Source organism: Coccinella septempunctata, chromosome 1 (genome assembly GCF_907165205.1).
Source record: "Coccinella septempunctata chromosome 1, icCocSept1.1, whole genome shotgun sequence".
Classification (NCBI taxonomy): Eukaryota; Metazoa; Arthropoda; class Insecta; order Coleoptera; family Coccinellidae; genus Coccinella; species Coccinella septempunctata.
The window spans coordinates 56,619,746-56,638,222 of record NC_058189.1 but is presented as its reverse complement, the minus strand read 5'-3'; the positions used below and the strand labels follow the sequence as shown (position 1 = coordinate 56,638,222).

Sequence of the window (18,477 nt, the reverse complement as noted above, 5' to 3'; positions counted from 1 at the left end):
TGGTCCTCTTAAAGAGTTCACCAGAAAACGAAGTCATGGTAAGGAGTAAAGGAGAAAGTTGAAATACGAGGGTTCATTATTGCAATTTTATGACGAAAATCCTGAATATTTCAAGTTTACTTCTTGAGTAAAGGATCAGGGTATAAGTTACCGGCCAGCATAAACCTAAAGATTACTCTGACGTGACGTGGGATCACGTCATAATGCGCATGATTCAAAAATCTAACTTACGATTTTGCGCGGAAGTGTTCAAATTGTTCTGACGTGACGTGGAAATGCACGCCCTACCCTACGTTAGATTTTTGAATCATGCGCATTATGACTTGGTCTCACGTCACGTCAGAGTAATCTGTAGGCACCTTGAGGCATCCCTATGTAGGCCCGTCAGAATCAACATGAAACTACTACATTACAAACGAAAAGTGTACCAGTCATGCTAGAGTAGAAGCTCAAAATGACTCGAACAATGATATGAGTTATATAATATTTGGAATAGGCTAACACAGAGTTGCGCAGAGATTTGGGTTAAAAGAGGACTGATTCCATCAACTGGAACCCCATATTTGGAAGAACCAATATTTCTGCTAGATGAAGCAGGTCCTAATTCATTAAATCAACACCCTGTTTTGACAGCTGTCAAAACGACCTTGAAAACAACGTGATGCTGAACAAGAACCAGACCCATTGAAGATTCATGGAAATTGAGTGGATAGCAAAAATAAAATTGTCGTACTTGTTAATTTTTTTTAATAAAGCTCTTATACAGGTGAGTCTTTGACCGTGGAAATAGTTCAACAGTAGATTCTGGAGGTCAAAAGAAACACTTTTTTCCTTTACAATTTTTACTGATTCGGCTCGGTATAAAAGATACAGGCTGTTGAAAAATCATAAAACAATTGTCATTTTTAGTTCTATCCCACAAGCTGTTTCATCAAATGAAATGAATTTCGGAATATAGTTCTTCATTTATTTGATGAATCTTTTTCGAACAGAAGTTTTCTCATTATGACCATAAGCATACCAAAAATTCAAAGAACCCAACTCTTGAAACTAAGTTGGACGCTATCTAATGAATATTTGAACGATTTGTAAAATAAAAGTATTCTTCATATTTTCTAGAATAATATACCATTTTCGAGTAATTTGATATTGAAAAATTTGAAAGTATCTGTGGAATTTGAAAAATTCGGTATTTTGGATGCATACAATTCTGCTTAAAAGATCCACAGATGTGTAGTGTCACAGATTTGGCTAGTTATTCTGGAGGTAATTTTGTTTTTCAAGGTGTGGCAAAGCTCATTATGAAAAGTTAACAGTTTGAGTTAGATATAGCCATTTCTTTTGACCTCAAGAATCTATTGTTGACATATTTGAACGAGTAAGACTCACCCTGTATAAGAATTTATGTGTATGTATCTTCCATTTATTTTCTGTTGACGAGTATAAGCCTTTCAATACTTGAGAAAACATAAGTTGACTCAACAATTATCCGATTATCTTTTTACACCCAACAAGCAAATGCCGAATAAGAGATATAAGCAGGTAACAAATACATACAGGAACATATATGCCTTGTAAAGTGCACAAAAAAAATGAGTATATAATTAAAAAATACAATTGTTTCTTAAACCGACTTAAAATAAAGAAAAACACCTCAACTATTCAAGTCTCTGCAGATGGATGCTACCCGGCTGTGAAAATGGTGTTGAGTATTGGAGACACTACACAAAAGTTAAATTTACTCAAGATGAAATGAGTATTAATATTCAACAAAGATACCAGTTACTTCGACTTGACCATTAACAAATTTGAAAGAGATGGTTGCACTTTTTTCTCTTCTCTTAACATAAGAGGTTGAACTCCACCAGTAGTTATAGTCATATAGGGTGAAGGGTAAATGTGTTTTACAAAAATTCCAACTTTTTTTAGATATGTGTTATTATTAGATTTATTACTTGATTTATAACCCGTCAGTAATTAAAGAAAACAGTATTCTAAAAAAGTACAAATGTATAAGAAATAATCCAAGAGCAAGTGGCAGCAACAACACATTTAAATTAAGCCTCAAATTAGAAAATCGAAATCCCACCTAAACACCTAGTATCGAACTAAAAACTGAAGTAGGTACCCGATATTCATTAGGATTAATTATTTAACCACTACACGTGTTTAGCTATAACGATATCATCTTCAGTTGGGTGAAAAATACCACACGTGTAGTGGTGAAATAACCAATTCAATAGAAACAGGTATATCAATAATGAAAGTCCTCCCCACTCATTGTTGCCATTATCAGGCATTAAAAAGCTAGGTGTTATAAAATATAATCACGTCAAAAATCAAAATAATAGAATAAATAACCTACCAGAAAAACAAACGTCAACAAACAAAAACTGTCAAAAGCGTGGAACAAAATGAAAGTGCAACAGTTAACATCTAGAATTACGACAATGACATCTATAAAAGAAAGAGTGAAATGGTGAAAGACACATGCTAAACTTCGAAGATTATGTGATGGTAAAGACAGATGGCGTGATGTTCTCTCGACAAATTCCAAAATTATGAAGTTCTTCATCTACCTCCCTCCCCTGCCTAACATATTTTGTTTGTTGCTTCGAGTTTTAGCATGAGTCTTTTAAGCATTTCACTGTTTCTTCTATAGATGTCATTGTTATTGTAATTATAGTATAGTCCTCTAACTTTTGTTGGAGTAATTCAGACACCGTTGAATTCAGAAGTGATTTCAGAAACTCATCCCATTCAGGAATCCATAATTTCAACTAAAAATCACATGCAGAGAAAAAACTTCCGATAAATTATGATTCCAGATCAAAAGGATGTAAAAAACAAAATTATGTTGTAAACAATGCCAAAACTGACTATACAGTGTGCATTTTTGACATGTATATGTATTTCAACAGAAGATTCCAGAGGTCAAAATAAACAGTTTTTCGTTTACCATTTTTTTCTAATGTAACTGGATTGAAAAGTTACAGGTTGTTGAAAATCCATAAAAAAATTTAATTTTAAGTTATACCTCACTTAAAATAGATATTTTTTATCTTGGCCGAATCCGAAGAATGGTTGAAAAAAAGTGTTTCTTTTGACCTTAACAATCTACTTTTAAAATTCATGTACACGTCAAAGTGTCTCACTGTATGTTGTATTTCTATTCAAGGTTCACGACTCCAATAAACATCTTCAAATCTGCTGGATATTTCTGCAAATATCTAATATTCCGATGAAACATGGAAATTTTCCATACCAACAGAAGAATGAAAACCTCGATGCAAACTATCAACACTGAAAACTTCTCTAGTATAAATCATTCAGGAACTAATTCGATATAAAGTGAACAATATTCTGGACCCTACTTCATCTCTGTGTGCATTTCTTTTTCCGAGAGCTTCTCTTCCACTTTGTCCGACTTTTCTTCGTGAAAATCCCAAGTTTTCGCCCTTTTTGCATAAACTTACGGCGCCGGCATCTTTCATAACGAACTGTCAAGCCATCAAAATAAGGGAGACAATATACAACGTGGCCACTTTGCTTTATAGCGTTCTGCAGTACCAGACGAAGCGAATTAATTTAAATGAAAAGAAACGGACGGTTCCTAAATTAGCAAACTGAGCTCATAAATATTAATGATCATCGCTACATTTTTTGTCGTGCTTTTTACGAAATAAACTGCCGTCCGAGAAAATCTATCAACTTCAGGAAATGGGGACGTCTAGAAATGAAAAATTGGTGGCGGATTTTTCTACGTCCGAACAGTAGAAGCCGTTTCAAAGACACAAGGTTCATTTGGAAATGTGTGTAAAGTCTCTAAAAACATATTCTGCCCCCACAAAAGTTTAGGAATTCAGAAATTTTGAGACTGTTTCAATTTTCCATGTTTTTTACCAATTTTTCGAATATGAGGAATCTATTAAGAATGTTGATATCGGTTGAAGGAACAATAAAAACCTAGATCTCAGTTTATGACTTTGCCAATATGCTTGCACATCTTATCACGTTGATTGTTGTCGATTTTGAAGATAACCTTAATTATCCATTCGTACTAATGACTAAATTAGAAACGTTTTCCATTTTTGGAATAGAGCTTTGATCTCTCGGCCTGAGGAAGGTGAGAAATAAACCACCGAAACGTCGCCATAGAGATCTAGGTTTTTATTGTTCCTTCAACCGATATCAACATTCTTAATATTTATATTGGAACGAAAATTTGAAAAATCATGAGGAATCTATGTTTACTCACTTATCTAACTCATTCTTTTACCTTTTTGAAAATTGAAAAAATAAAGGCAAGTGGAGAGTATGGCCTGCTTGAACATCAACCACAGCCTGACAAAGCCTTTGCATACTTTCAATCAGATTGTTAAAGTAGCTTTGATCAATTTATCACCAGAGTTGAGGTAAAAGCCGTCTGCATCAGATCTTGAAGTGTATGTGGAGGTGGTTGATGAGAATCCAAAGCTCTTTGTGGCTAATCCCGAGCGTATTCGATGGGATTGAGGTCTGGCCACCCAGAGGGCAAAGCCAAATTTCCAGAACTTCATCGAAATTTTTCTTACAATGATCAGAAGAGTGTTAAAAAGCCGCTGCTTCATGATTCGACAAGTACTCAAAGTGTCTCCAGGGTTAGACACAGTCAGGAACCGATCTTGTGCAGGACTGGTAGATCTTGGGCGTTCACTTATCGGTCTTCTGGTCACGTGTCCAGTTTCTCGATATCGATAGACGAATCGGGAAACTACGCTTTCACTAACTTCAAAGAAATATGAACATATGATTTCTCATAAATGAAAATTTGGTGGACAAGTATCGGCAGTTTTTGAAACGGTCACAAAATTTCTGAACTTCCTCAGTTTTTGTGGAGCAGTATATTTATGTCGCTTCTTATCGTATGGAAATGTGTGTGAAGTTGGCCCACCACTTTTCGATTTTCGAACGAAAACTTTTGTGCTGAATTGTGTTAGGTTTATGCTGCTTTGTGCCGTGGAGATTTTTGTAATTCCATACGGTTCTCAAGATATTCCATAAAATGTTTGAAATAGGCCATCCCAGCACTTTTAGAAAAAATGGGTTTTCATGGCTGAAATAGATTATGCTATACCTACATGTACCAAGTTGTGCCGTTCAAATTTTTGTGATATTTCCTCACATTTCCCGAAAAATCTAAAATGAAGAAAAAGTTTGCCCAGCACTTTTGTTTTTTGGTGAGAGGAATAATTTGTGCTTTACTATAAAAAAAAAATTTTAACAATAAAAAACAAAAGTATTTTTCGTCAAACTAGAGGAATTTTCGTGAAAATTTCAACGGCACAAGTTAGTACACGTGTATCACCCATTTTAAGAAAGATTTAGGACTAATTTTTTCTTCATTTTCGATTTTTTGGGAAATTAGAGGAAATTTCGCAAAAATTCGAATGGCATAGCTCAGTACACATACATGATGAGTATTCAAATTCGTTCAACTTGTACAAATATTTCAATAGTAGCTTCCTGAGGTCAAAAAAAAAACACTTTTTTCATTTACCATTTTTTCAGAATACTCCCGGTTTAAAAGATACAGGCTGTTAAAAAACCATAAAAAAATGTTATTTCACAAACGGTTTTATCGAATTTTCATTCATTTGAAGAATCATTGTCGAAAACAAGATATCACTCACCTCTTCCAGTTTTCTCATTATGATCATTATGTACCATAAAAATACCAAAAATTCAAAGAACCCAACTCTTGAAATCAAGTTGGATGCTATCTAAAGAATATTCGGACGTTTTGTAAAATAAAAGTATTCTTCATATTTAATGTTCAAAAATTAAAAAGTATCTATGAAATTTGAAAAATTGGGTACTTTGGCTGAATACAACTCTGTTAAAAAGATCCACAGATGTGTAGTGTCACAGATTCAGCTAGTTATTCTGAAGGTAATTTTATTTTTTAAGGGATAGAACAGCTCATTATGAAAACTTAAAATGGCTATATCTTTTTATCAGTGCCAAATCGGACAAAATGTATTGGGAAAAAAGTGTTTCTTTTGACCACAAGAATCTGCTGTTGAAATATTTGTACGAGTCAAGGACTCACACTGTATAGCACAATCTATTTCAGTCATAAAAACCCATTTTTTCCAGTAGAACTGGTCTGGCCCATTCCATACATTTTGTGGAATATCTTGAGAAACGTATGGAATTGAAGAAAAATTTCAACGGCACAAAGTGGCACAAACCTAGCACTATTCGGCACAATTCTTTTCACAAAAATCGAAAAGTGCTGGGCCAACTTCCCACACATAGTATGGTATATAAAATTTCAAACAAAAACCCAAGTAGTTACTTAATCAAACAAAAAATTGAACAAACAAAAAATTACACTTTTATGGAAAAATAACCCGTTCCTTTGTCCCCTATTGAAAAAATATCCTCGCGGGCAAAATCAAGTGCTGAAAATGAAACTTACAGTAATCTCCTCTTCTGGTTGGGGCGCCGTCAGCTCCTGGTAGGACTCCCCGCTACCCCTGCGGCTTGGGGCGCCACAAACCGCGCGGCGGAAGGCGCGGGCGACCAGCGAGCAGAGTCCGCAGTGCCGGCCGCCCCTGCGCCCCCCCGCATGTTCCACCGTTAGCTCCTGACCACCGTTACCATCGCTACAACACGCCACTGCTTTTCTAATGCCTGTAGAAAGACTGACTTGGATGGAAACCTGCTAATCGCCACCTTTCGCGAAATTTCCGCGAACTTCACGTAGATTGTTGTTGATCACATACCGACTACTGTTTAGAGTGAAAGGTGCTCAGTGTCTTCTAACTAAACGTTTTGCCTTTTGTGCAATATGTGACAACCTGAAATAGATAATTGTTTACTTTTCTCTTCAGAAAACAGTGGGCGCACGCCTTCAGTAATAGTTCATTGAATTTCGCCGCGAAAGACCACTCGATTGGACATGTTGAACGCTCACCCTTCAATCCATACGTCCATTGGTACTGAGAATAGCTGAATAGACAGGATGTTGTCAAAGGTTAGGCTTTTGTTTGACAGAAGGTAGAAGTCATCAAAATAAGTCATTTCACCAAAAATTGTCTCTATAAAATATTCAACATGGCTGAGCTACAACCCCTAGATTGTCGACAAATTTCATCAAATTCCAAGTACGAGACTGTGAAAGATGGTGACTACGCCATCGGAAAAACGAAAAAAAACATAAACATATGGCTGTACAATTAATAGTTCAGTACTTCCGAGTATATCTGCTTAGTTGCATCAGGTCACTTGAAAGAATTGTTGTAACGCGCAATTTGGGGTAAAAAAAAATGTAGAAAATTGAGACAGTTTATTGAAAGTACTTATGTTGACAAAGTGCAGTTGTCCTATTTTATCCCATTTTCACAGTGATTGTTGGAGTGTACGAACAAGAAGATTGTGATGCCCATTGTGAATAATTTTGACTAATTTTATTGTTGAGATTTTGAACTAATATTAAATTTTTCTACACTTGCGTTCTAAGTCTTTTTCTGTTAGTTGATATCCAAATAAGCCGTTCCATAAAATCGTGTAAGTTACTGAATAACGAGAAAAATTAGGCAATCGTAAGTTTCCATTTTCATTCCCACGTAAAAATCGAACGGACAAAAGGAAACTACATGGTTGATTCAGACATCAGGAGATAAGTTTTTTCCCATTCCTTTGCAATAATTCAGAAAACAAATGATCTAGGGTCGTATTAGAATCTATTTCATTTATCATTTCAATTTTTTTTTCAACGTTGTCATTTTGATAGTTTTGTTTATGTGATTTTTGGTGAAACTCTTCATTTTGACTAGTTCTATCTTCTATTGAAAAAAAGCCTCATCTTTAAATACACCCTCATGTATACCTGTATTTAGTACCTACTCGCCCACTTCCTATTCATGGCGAGTGTGTTTGAGTTGTGAATAAAACAATTAGACTCTACATTGGGAGATTTCCTGACCGACCTAGACCATCAGGAGATACCAACAATGAAATAATAAAAAACATGAAGAATTTTTCTCAACAAAATAGTGAAAAAAAACAGAGAAATATGTTATGGGTGACGAAAATAACGAAATCACAGTTTTGGCGTATTTTCGTGTCAAACTGTAAACTATACTATCGAGAGATACTCAAAAACTTGAAGAATTTTGGTTCTTTTTGTAACAAAAAGGTCGGAAAACAAGAAAATGTTGTGGCTGATGAAATAACGAAATTACAGTTTTGGCTTGATTTGTGTGAAACTTTCAGCGTCATTCAGACTTTTACTCTGAATGTCGCTGAAAGAGATCCATGATCACTTTGATTCATCAATACCCTCGGCGACTTGGAGTGTATAATTTCTGTCCCTATATAGGGCGAGTCTTTTTACCATAAGAATCTTTTTTCCTATGCCATTTTTTCCGGTTTGACCCTGATGAAAAAATACATCCATTTTAAGTTCTCATAACGAGCTATGCCATCCCTAGAGAAACAAAATACCCTTAGGAATAGCAAGCTGAATCTATGACACTACACATCTGTGGATTTTTTAAACTGAGTGGCATTCAGCTAGAGTACCCAATTTTTCGAATATTGCAGATATTTTTTATTTTTGAACATCAAATTACTCGAAAACGTCGCATTACACGAGGAAATATCAAGAATATTTTTATTTTACAAAACGTTCAAACATTCATGAGATAACGTCCAACTTAGTTTCAAGACTTGGATTCTTTGAATTTTGGGAATTTTTATGGTACCTAATGGTCATAATGAGAAAACTGAAAGACGTGGGGGGCATCTTGTGCTCGAAAAAGATTCATCAAATAAATGAAAAACTATATTCCGAAATTCATTCAATTCGATAGAACAGTTTGTGAGGTAGAACTAAAAATATCATTTTTTATGGTTTTTCAACAGCTTGTATCTTTTAAACTTGTAAACTTTTAAGCCGATTCGGGAGAAATGATAAAGGAAAATAGGATTTCTTTTGACATCAAGAATCTAATGTTAAAATATTTGTACAAGTCAAAGACTCATCCTGTATACGCAATTTTTCCCATGTTCTACCTGATTCTTGGTAACTCCGCATAAACCCACAATAACGTTTTGAAGTGCCTAATATAAGGATTGTTAAACTGCGACCTGCCAAAATTTTTGAAGGGTTTCTATTTTATCACTTTTTTGAATCGTGAAATTGTCCCAATAAATACAAGTTGCGCTCAGAATCATCTTGCACTTGTCCTGTGGAATTGTGTTACTAAAATATTTAATCTAGTTTATTTCTGACAGAATTACTATCGATATTATTTCGAACACTAGTGGTTTTAACTATTGAGATTCCTTTTATGTGAGTTTCTATTGACGATACGTATTCAGCGCATTCGCCATTTCGTTTCATAGCACCCGATTTAATAATTTTCAGTTTCACGGAACACAGAAAGTCTCGCGATGTAAACTGTGGTAATTTCGAATCGAACCCAAATGGTTCATTTCTGGCAAGATGAATCGAAATACACTTCATGAGGAGTAAGTGGGATGTTACAAAATGTAAAATTTTGACCGAAGACCTAATCGCTTTTGAATTGTCCATCGGCAAGCTTATGCTATCCAGAAGTTTTGAACGCATCATTTCGACACCTGTGGAAGAATAAATTATTCATTCCTTCCAAAAGGTACGAGTTCGCTAGAGTGGCAGTATTCATGAATATATTTGTTCGAATCAACATAAACACAGACCACTGAAAATAGCTCCTTTATTCACGTATTACACACCGGTGCGACATTCCTTAAAGACTATTTATCATAAGTTAATAATTAATCACAAAGTGTGTTTTGCTGACGTTTCTGAATAATATCCTCTATTTTTAGACGATAGAGAATGACAGAGAATCGAGTTCAAAGAACATTACTTAATGGATAATGATTCCTAAAATAGACTTGCTCATTTTCGATCCTAATTCACTTCTTCAAGAACCAATTACACCTGTCCTATAACTCCTGGTTTGGGTAAACGAGAATTTATATTTCATGTTGAGGTCTGGAATAAAATGGAGTCGCCTAATCGAGTTTGAAAAAGACTGATCCTTTCTCGTTATTTCTGTCTGAGGCAACATGCGAGTTTTAAAATTTTATGAAAAAACAGCCTTTCCATATTAAACTGGACTCTATTTGAAACGATTCCATTATCTCGGAGTTGAGAAATCAATGTTGTAGGGGAAATTCAGTGAGTCATATTCAAGGAGAGTGGATATTATAATTTTGTTAATGAGAAATGTAAGTATTCAGGCTGTTTCAACTGCAGATTTTTAATTTGATCTCTGAACACTTCTAGAAAATATGAGGCCCAATTATAGGTTTGAATCAACCAAACACAAAACAACAGATGGATAAATGAATCGTTGTAATGAAAATATTAATAAAGCGATAACCAATTAGAGTATACTAAGAGGGAGATCTATTATACCCATAGGAATATACTGCCCAGAAAAAGATACAGAAGTTCAGAAATTTTGTAACCGATTCAAAAGTTACCGATTCTAATCCACCAAATATTCATTAGATAACGTCCAACTTAGTTTCAAGAGTTGGCTTCTTTGGGTTTTTGGTATTTTTATGGTACGTTATGGTCATAACGAGAAAACTGGAAGACGTGGATGAGATCTTGTGTTCGAAAAAGATTCATCAAATAAATGAAAAACTATATTCCGAAATTCATCTCATTCGATAAAAGCGTTTGTGAGATAGAACTAAAAATAAAATTTTTTTATGTTTTCTCAACATCCTGTATACATATTTTAAACCGAGCAGATTCGGAAAAAAATGGTAAAGGAAAAGTGTTTCTTTTGACCCAAAGAATCTACTGTTGAAATATTCATAAGACTCAAAGACTCGCCCTGTATACCGGGTGGCCCACCCCAGACGCAGCCACTCATTTTGAAGGAGTAAATTAAGATATTTTGAAAATCTTTTCTTGTAGTGTGTGTAGGGTGTTCAAAGGCACAATTTAAAATTATTGTCATATGTACAGGAAGTTCGAAAACAAAGATATAGACCAAAGTTACACTTTTTAAATTTAACCCCCTGTATTTGATCTCAAAAATGGAATGCCAAGCTCAAATTATGATGAGTTTCTTCAGATCACTTTATACCTTAGAAGCACCCTTTACAAGATAATGGCGAAAAATTGAAAATATGGAGTTTTTTTATAGCAAATAATGAAGAAACTTATTACCCCAGCCATACAGACGGTATTTTTTCGAGTAGACAAGTTGCCTACTCCCACACAAAAAATTTCAACTCTGGAATATACAGAGTGATCATAATTAATTCTCAAACATCAACTACAAATAATCGTCAAAAACTTTCTCATTTTAAATGGGACACCCGGTATTTCTTTATCTCGTTGAACGTAAAAATTAATTTCGAAAATATCTTCATAAGATTTTCCTTCACTTAAACCTGATAGTTTCTCAGCAGTTTTTGACGATTATTTGTAGTTGGATGTTTGAAAATAAATTATGATCACTCTATATATTCCAGAGTTGAAATTTTTTTTATGTGTAGGAGTAGCCAACTGGTCTACTCGAAAAAATACTGAATGTATCGCTGGCGTAACTAGTTTCTTCATTAATTGCTATTTAAAAAAACTCCATCTTTTAAATTTTTCGCCATTATCTCGTAAAGGGTGCTTCTAAGGTAAAAAGTGATTTGAAGAAACTCATCATAATTTGAGATTGCCATTCCATTTTTGAGGTCAAATACAGGGTGTTACATTTAGAAAAGTGTAGCTTTGTTCTATATCTTTGTTTTCGAACACCCTGTACATATGACAATAATTTTAAATTTTGCTTTTGAACACCCTACACACACTACAAGAAAGGATTTTCAAAATATCTTTATTTACTCCCTCAAAATGAGTGCCGCGTCTGGGGTGCGCCACCCGGTATATAAAAGAGAAATAAACGGACCATAACAGTACTATTTGATAAAATAAGCTAGGTTCGGACATGAGACAACAACGTCAAAATTCCATAGTCTACTTGACAGATTTATTTTACCGCTCGTTACAAAAGGGAAAGGAATTCATGTTGAAACGTTTGTCAAGGGGACAGAGTTGAATAATTTAAATATTTTTATGGTAAAAGTAAGAAAGCATGAATCTCATTCCATTCGAAACACAACCGAGTGCTCATTGAAAACGAGCTGATTGGAGTCAATTAAACATACAGAGTTTATCTTACGGATATCCTAATAGTTATATGAAACAGTTGATGTTGCTCTTTTTCAAAAGTAATTACAACACAGTTCACTATCCAAAATCCCTTTGTCAGTTTCTGTTTCAACCCTTTTCAGGATGATTGAGATTCCAAATATATTTGAACCGATCACAGGTATTCCTCTGAAGAAGTCCACTGTAACTGTGGTTATTTCGATTGTCGAATACTTTTTCAATTCCAATAAAATATTTTGCGCACAATTCCATCGGAACGCACCATTAACTGGCCCCTTAGGTGCCCCAAAGTAATAACTCCAGGAAAATGGTCAATAAAAATATTTATCACAATTTTTTAGACCGATGACATAACAAAATTGATTGTTGTTTCGCAAATGAGAATGGCAATTTATGACTTTCCTATTGATTGTTTTAATGATGCATAACAATAAAATTTATGATAGCCGCCTATTCTTGAATGACCCGACGTTGTTAAATAAGCGGCTCCTCAATAACAATGCACTTTGGTGCATTTACAGGGAATCTGTTTTCGAGGTCAGAAATGTACGTTTGTCTACTCGCTACAGCTAGTCGGAAACGATTGAATTACCGAGTAACGGTTGCAGGAAATTTTCTAGTCTGGCATTATTCGTCACCGGTTAAGCAAAATTGTGCAAATATCGTGGAAATCGGCAATTTCCTACGCTTAATCGTATTCGCTGCGCTTTATTTTCGATTTTTACGTTCGAGGAAAGGATACGGGATCTGCGAAGAATCCGCATATATTAGATTTTTAATGCGGAAAGAATTGTTCGTCACGAATTGGAATTAGCGTTTGAACAACGAATCCACTCCGACTCGAGTATTAGATTACTCGTGTCAACTATTCTTGTGAAACAGATCTCATCTGAATGTTCCAGAAATGTCTTAGTTTTATGGTGATCTCATCGCTCAGTTTTCAGACCTTAGAATAAATTAAACAAGAAGAATAGACCGACTCTTAGCTACCAAGAATTTGTCCGACTAATTAGGTTACTACTTGAAAACTAGCACGTGGAAGATAATGAAATTACGAAACATCTCAAATCTGAGAATCAGCCTTCATTTGAAAAATTCTTCTATATACAGGGGGTCCCGGAATCAATGTAACAAAATTTGGTGGCAGATTCTGAAAACAAAATTAAGAGACCCCTATTTTTGATTTTTGCCAGGAGGTCCCCTATTTCGAACATACAGCACCTCCAATTTCGCCTCACAAATATTATTTTTTATCTCAGGATCCGGTCATACAAAAATCACTGAATTTGGTGTATCGGAGTGTTATGACATGCAGAATCTCATATCGGCGATATACCCTTTTAAGATACTTTTTACTGGGACACAATGGCTATTCCATATGGGGTGACGGGTCCAAATATTTTGATAGGTTCTTGAGGTCAAAAGTAACACTTTTTTCTCATACAATTTTTTCCGATTCGGCCCTGATAAAAAGTTATAGCCATTTTAAGTTTTCTTAATGAGTAATGCCACCCCAAGAAAAACAAAATTACCTTCAGAATAACAAGCTAAATCTGTGATACTATTCTTTTAAACAGAGTTGTATTCAGCCTAAGTACCCAATTTTTCAAATTACTCGAAAACGGCGCATTATACGAGAAAATATGAAGAATACTTTTATTTTACAGAACGTTCAAGTATTCATTAGATAGCGTCCAACTTAGTTTCAAGAGATTGGTATTTTTATGGCACGTAATGGTCATAATCAGAAAACTGGAAGACGTGGGTGATATCTTGTGTTCGAAAAAGATTAATCAAATAAATGAAAAACTATATTCCGAAATTCATTTCATTCGATAAAACCGTTTGTGAGTTACAACTAAAAATAAAATTATTTCATGGTTTTTCAACAGCCTGTATTCGGAAAAAATGATATAGGAAAAAAGTGTTTCTTTTGACCTCAAGAATCTACTGTTAAAATATTTGTAGGAGTCAATGACCCACCCTGTATAGATAACTTCGAATATTATGATTTCAACTGAGATTCACTCATATTATTGAAAATCAAATTCTTCTGAATTCATTATAAAGCATTTTTATTAAAATATCAAATTTTGTTTTCATTGGTATTAGTTATGAACTGCAACAACAACAAAATTTCCTCGGATTTAATAGCTTCTGAAGTCTACCTCAACGAATGAATGCTTTTCATAGGTCCACCGATTGGTTAGTTTCATTAAAAACCTCATTCACATCATGTGGTGCTACAAGCTAAGCAATGAGTCACAGAACATCAACCGTAGATATTCCATAACCTACTTGACGAGGGATTTTTTAAATGATTTGACCAAAAACAACAGAAACTTTTCCAGGCTTCACAAATTTTCCTAAGGAAAAAAGGGATTTGAGTTTCTTATCAAGCTGTCTGCTTATAAACGAGACAGCTAGGCAGAGTGTCATTTGTATTTTCATAAAAATTTTGACTTTATAAGACATTACTGTGGAACAATATCTGAAATAGGAACATGAATCCCATCTGACATCTCGGTCCTATTCATCAGTATCTGTTACACCTAAATATAGCGGAGTGATTCAGTTTGTTGAGAAGCCATCAAAACACCAGTATCTTTTACTTAATCTACAGCAGCTTCACGCCAAATTCTTAGAAACATATTTACCTCGATGTTTTGACAAATATGTGTTCATTTCGTCTGACGAACTAGCCAAATTTTATGGTCGAGCAGATCGCAATGTAAGAATGTTAATCGGGAGGTCAAAGTCGTTTTTAATCTTGAAAATTTATATTTCAGGTGTTTATTGCGTTGAAAATATGAAATATTGCTCATCTTCTAATACATATACTAATTGATACTGAAATTAAAATTAAAATACCATAGTAATAGGTACTCAAAATTGATAGAAATCATGCAGAAAAGATAACAAGTTGTTATTGATGAACTTGGAGGTCATACTTTGTATAGACTATTGAGGAAGAAAATAAACTGTTGTGTGGAGCTTGAGTTTTTGGATGCTCTGTAGAGCAAGCGTTTAATATAGTCAGAAAATTCCATAGATATCTGTTTTCATTGAGATAAAATAAGATCGAAACCATGGTCAGCTGGTTTATTGATATCTATTGTACTTTTGCTACTCCGAATCCATCATTTATTTGAAATCTTATTATTCTAACCTGAATAACTCTAGATATAAATATTCAAATATCACAAATTAATTCAATACCCTTGACTTTTGACGAGCAGTTCCGTTAAAAACTAGGTTCCTCTGCTCAAATAAAATGGAATTTTATTCATCGATTCCCCTAAATCGCCTTGGTTAAGAAGATATACTTGCAAGAAAAATAAAAATTTTGGGACGCAAGTACGTCATTTTGGGACAAACTCTGTATTGACCTTTCTCATTGATTAATTAATCAGTTGCTAATCAGTTGGATTATATTTTGAATACCAGAGAGAAGAATACCACAAATTGAAGTACTTCCTCTATAAAATTGAATACATTAAAATGAACCTTCTGTAGATATAAGAATTTTTTTTTTATCAACAACATATATATTTCCAACGGAGTCAAATATGGAAAAAATGTGCATGAAAGGAGTGTGTCATTCAATGAGAGAAGCTTTTCGACCATTTTCCAAGAGGATACAATCGCTTATAGTTTTGAGGAATTTGAGAAAATATTTGAAGATAAACTTTTGGAAAAATGTTGTTACTTAGTTTGTGAATATTTTTTTGATAAACTATGATTATTGATTGATTGACTAGTCCTATACATGTTAAATGACATACAGGATTAATAAATTATTCTATTCTATTCTACTGTTAATATGTACAGGATGGGCAAAATTCGTTGTCTACTGAAGGGATCTCGAGAACTATAGCAGCTACAAGAAAACTGATAACGCATTCTCATTTTTCTTGACTAATCCAAATCTGAAAACAGATCTAGCCTAACGTTCATAGATTTTGAGTTATGAACGAAAATTGAGAAATCGTCATTTTCAATTAAGCTGAATAACCATAGACAACCTGAATAACTCGCTTATTTGAACTCGTATTCGAAATCTGTTGTTACATTCTACACACACTTTTTTATGAGGAATTCGAATATGATATTATTGAATTTTTTTATCCAGTCATTTTCGAGATACGACAGGGAATTTTTATTTTTCAAATGCAAACTATAGTGGAAAGTTCTTTCATCTTGCTGCAATTTTTTTGCTGATTTCAAAAATGTATAATATGTCGCTTTTTACATGAATGTTACACGAGAAAGAATTTAATACTATTTCCTGCTGAAATATAAGTAGGCTGGCATTACCACAGCTACCGTTGAATACCTTATCTTTTGTGAACCCGAGCCTCTGTGATTTGAATCACTGATTGAAAAATAAAATTTACGAAACAAGAATACAAAATTATGAACAATTAAGAAACAGAACGGAAAACGTCCTGAGAAAAGTCACCAGTATTCATATCGGCAATGCCATACGTAGTGTTAGTTAGGCATGCTTATAGGTATAACAATGGTTCACAAATGAACCCTACCGTTGATAGATGTCCCTATTTTTATTCATCTTACTTTTTGTAAAAACTATTATTATAGTTTATTATCGTATTTTTTCATTTTACTGACTCTTCAAGTTTCTTTCATAAATAGAAACACCGATCATTGAATAAATGTTTTTCTTTAATAATCAGATGAAAGTCTTTTACTCCCTTAAGGATATTGATCTCGATATCAATATATAAAAGAAATGATTATTTGACTGTGGGTGGTTTCCCACACAATCTGTTATATCACAGAAGGTTGACTTCACATAGAATTATGTGGAGTTTATGAACCAAAATGCATATTCAACGGTCGGTATGGTTACGCCAGCTTATTGAAAATTCAACAGTGAATCGAAAAGCAAGAAAAGTATATATATATTGAATTTTTTTTTATGTTATATTCATGTGAATAGCGACATATGATACATTTTTGAAATCAGCAAAAAATTTGCAACAAGATGGAAGAACTTTCAACTATAGTTTACATTTGAAAAATGAGAAATCCCTGTCGTATCTCGAAAATGACTGAATCAAAAAATTAAATAATACCATATTCGAATTCCTCATCAATGTAACAACAGATTTCGAATACGAGTTCAAATATGCGAGTTATTCATCTTCATTGAAAATGACAATTTCCCAATTTTCGTTCATAACTCAAAATCTATAAACGTTAGGCTAGATCTGTTTTCAGTTTTGGATTTTTCCAAGAAAAAATAGCAATAGAATGTATTATCAGTTTTCTTCTAGCTGCTATAGTTCACGAGATCCCTTCAGTAGACAACGAATTTTGCCCACCCTGTACAGGCTGTTCGTAAATTCATGCGACAAAATTCAGGAGATGAATGCCTGTATGAAATTAATATGGGTCTTTCCTATAACAAAATTTCCTCAGCCCATCCCTTTTCGAGATATTATCCCTAAAAGGTGGTGACTAAAATTCAGATTTAATTTTTTTCTGAAATTCCAGTAACGCTAGAAACTTGAAATTCTGTAATTTTCGTGTACTCGTAAATGACTAACCAAGGGTATTTTCTCAATATTCCTGTCATATTATACGGGGGTGAAATAAGCAACCCTTACTTTATTTTTTTTAGTTTCATGAAATGAAATTATAAATTAAAAGTCCTTGTTTTGTTTACAATTTTTTTTTAATTGAATTTTATCGCATGAATTTAGGAACACTCTGTATGTACAAATCAAAGATTAGCCCCATTCTCCTGCACAATCTCCATTCGTTAATTTCGAAATAATGAAACTGAAATTAGGACATTTCATTCCGAACACTCATCCGCGATACACCTCCGGTGAAAAGAGAGCTTTTATTGATTACTTTCCTCATTTAATTTTCCCTTCCGACGGAGTTCGGCTTAAAACTTCGCCGTAAAAGCTGAAATGGTAATTTCTACATCTTGATTTGGAATTTAAATATTTTTTTAGGCGAATCAAAAGGGAGTTTCCCGAGGCCGTTCTGGAAGAACCTTGACAAAGCGAAATAGCTGAAACTCCATTTTGCCACATCTACGGTATATTTATTTGAAAGCGGGTAGCTGACGAATTACTAATCTGCTTTGGAGAATTTAATTAATTTGAGGGGCTCAAGTACTCATGATCTCGAAACCTAAATCGGAATGGAGGAATTATGCAACACGCAGTGTATAGGTATATACCCCTCAAAATTCCCGGATGTTCTTACGCCCA

General features: G+C 34.1%; 1 protein-coding gene across 4 annotated transcripts in view; it reads right to left on the bottom strand.

Moving 5' to 3' along the window:
- Window positions 1-18,477, bottom strand: part of LOC123309533 — a 155,035-nt gene that overhangs the window by 72,338 nt on the left and 64,220 nt on the right. For 2 of the 4 annotated variants that reach the window (XM_044892717.1, XM_044892712.1), the window contains exon 2: window positions 6,464-6,845. The exons of the other annotated variants lie outside the window; for them this stretch is intronic. The gene's annotated coding sequence lies outside the window, so the exon portion shown is untranslated. The remainder of the gene's footprint in view (window positions 1-6,463; window positions 6,846-18,477) is intronic. 4 annotated transcript variants of the gene reach the window in all.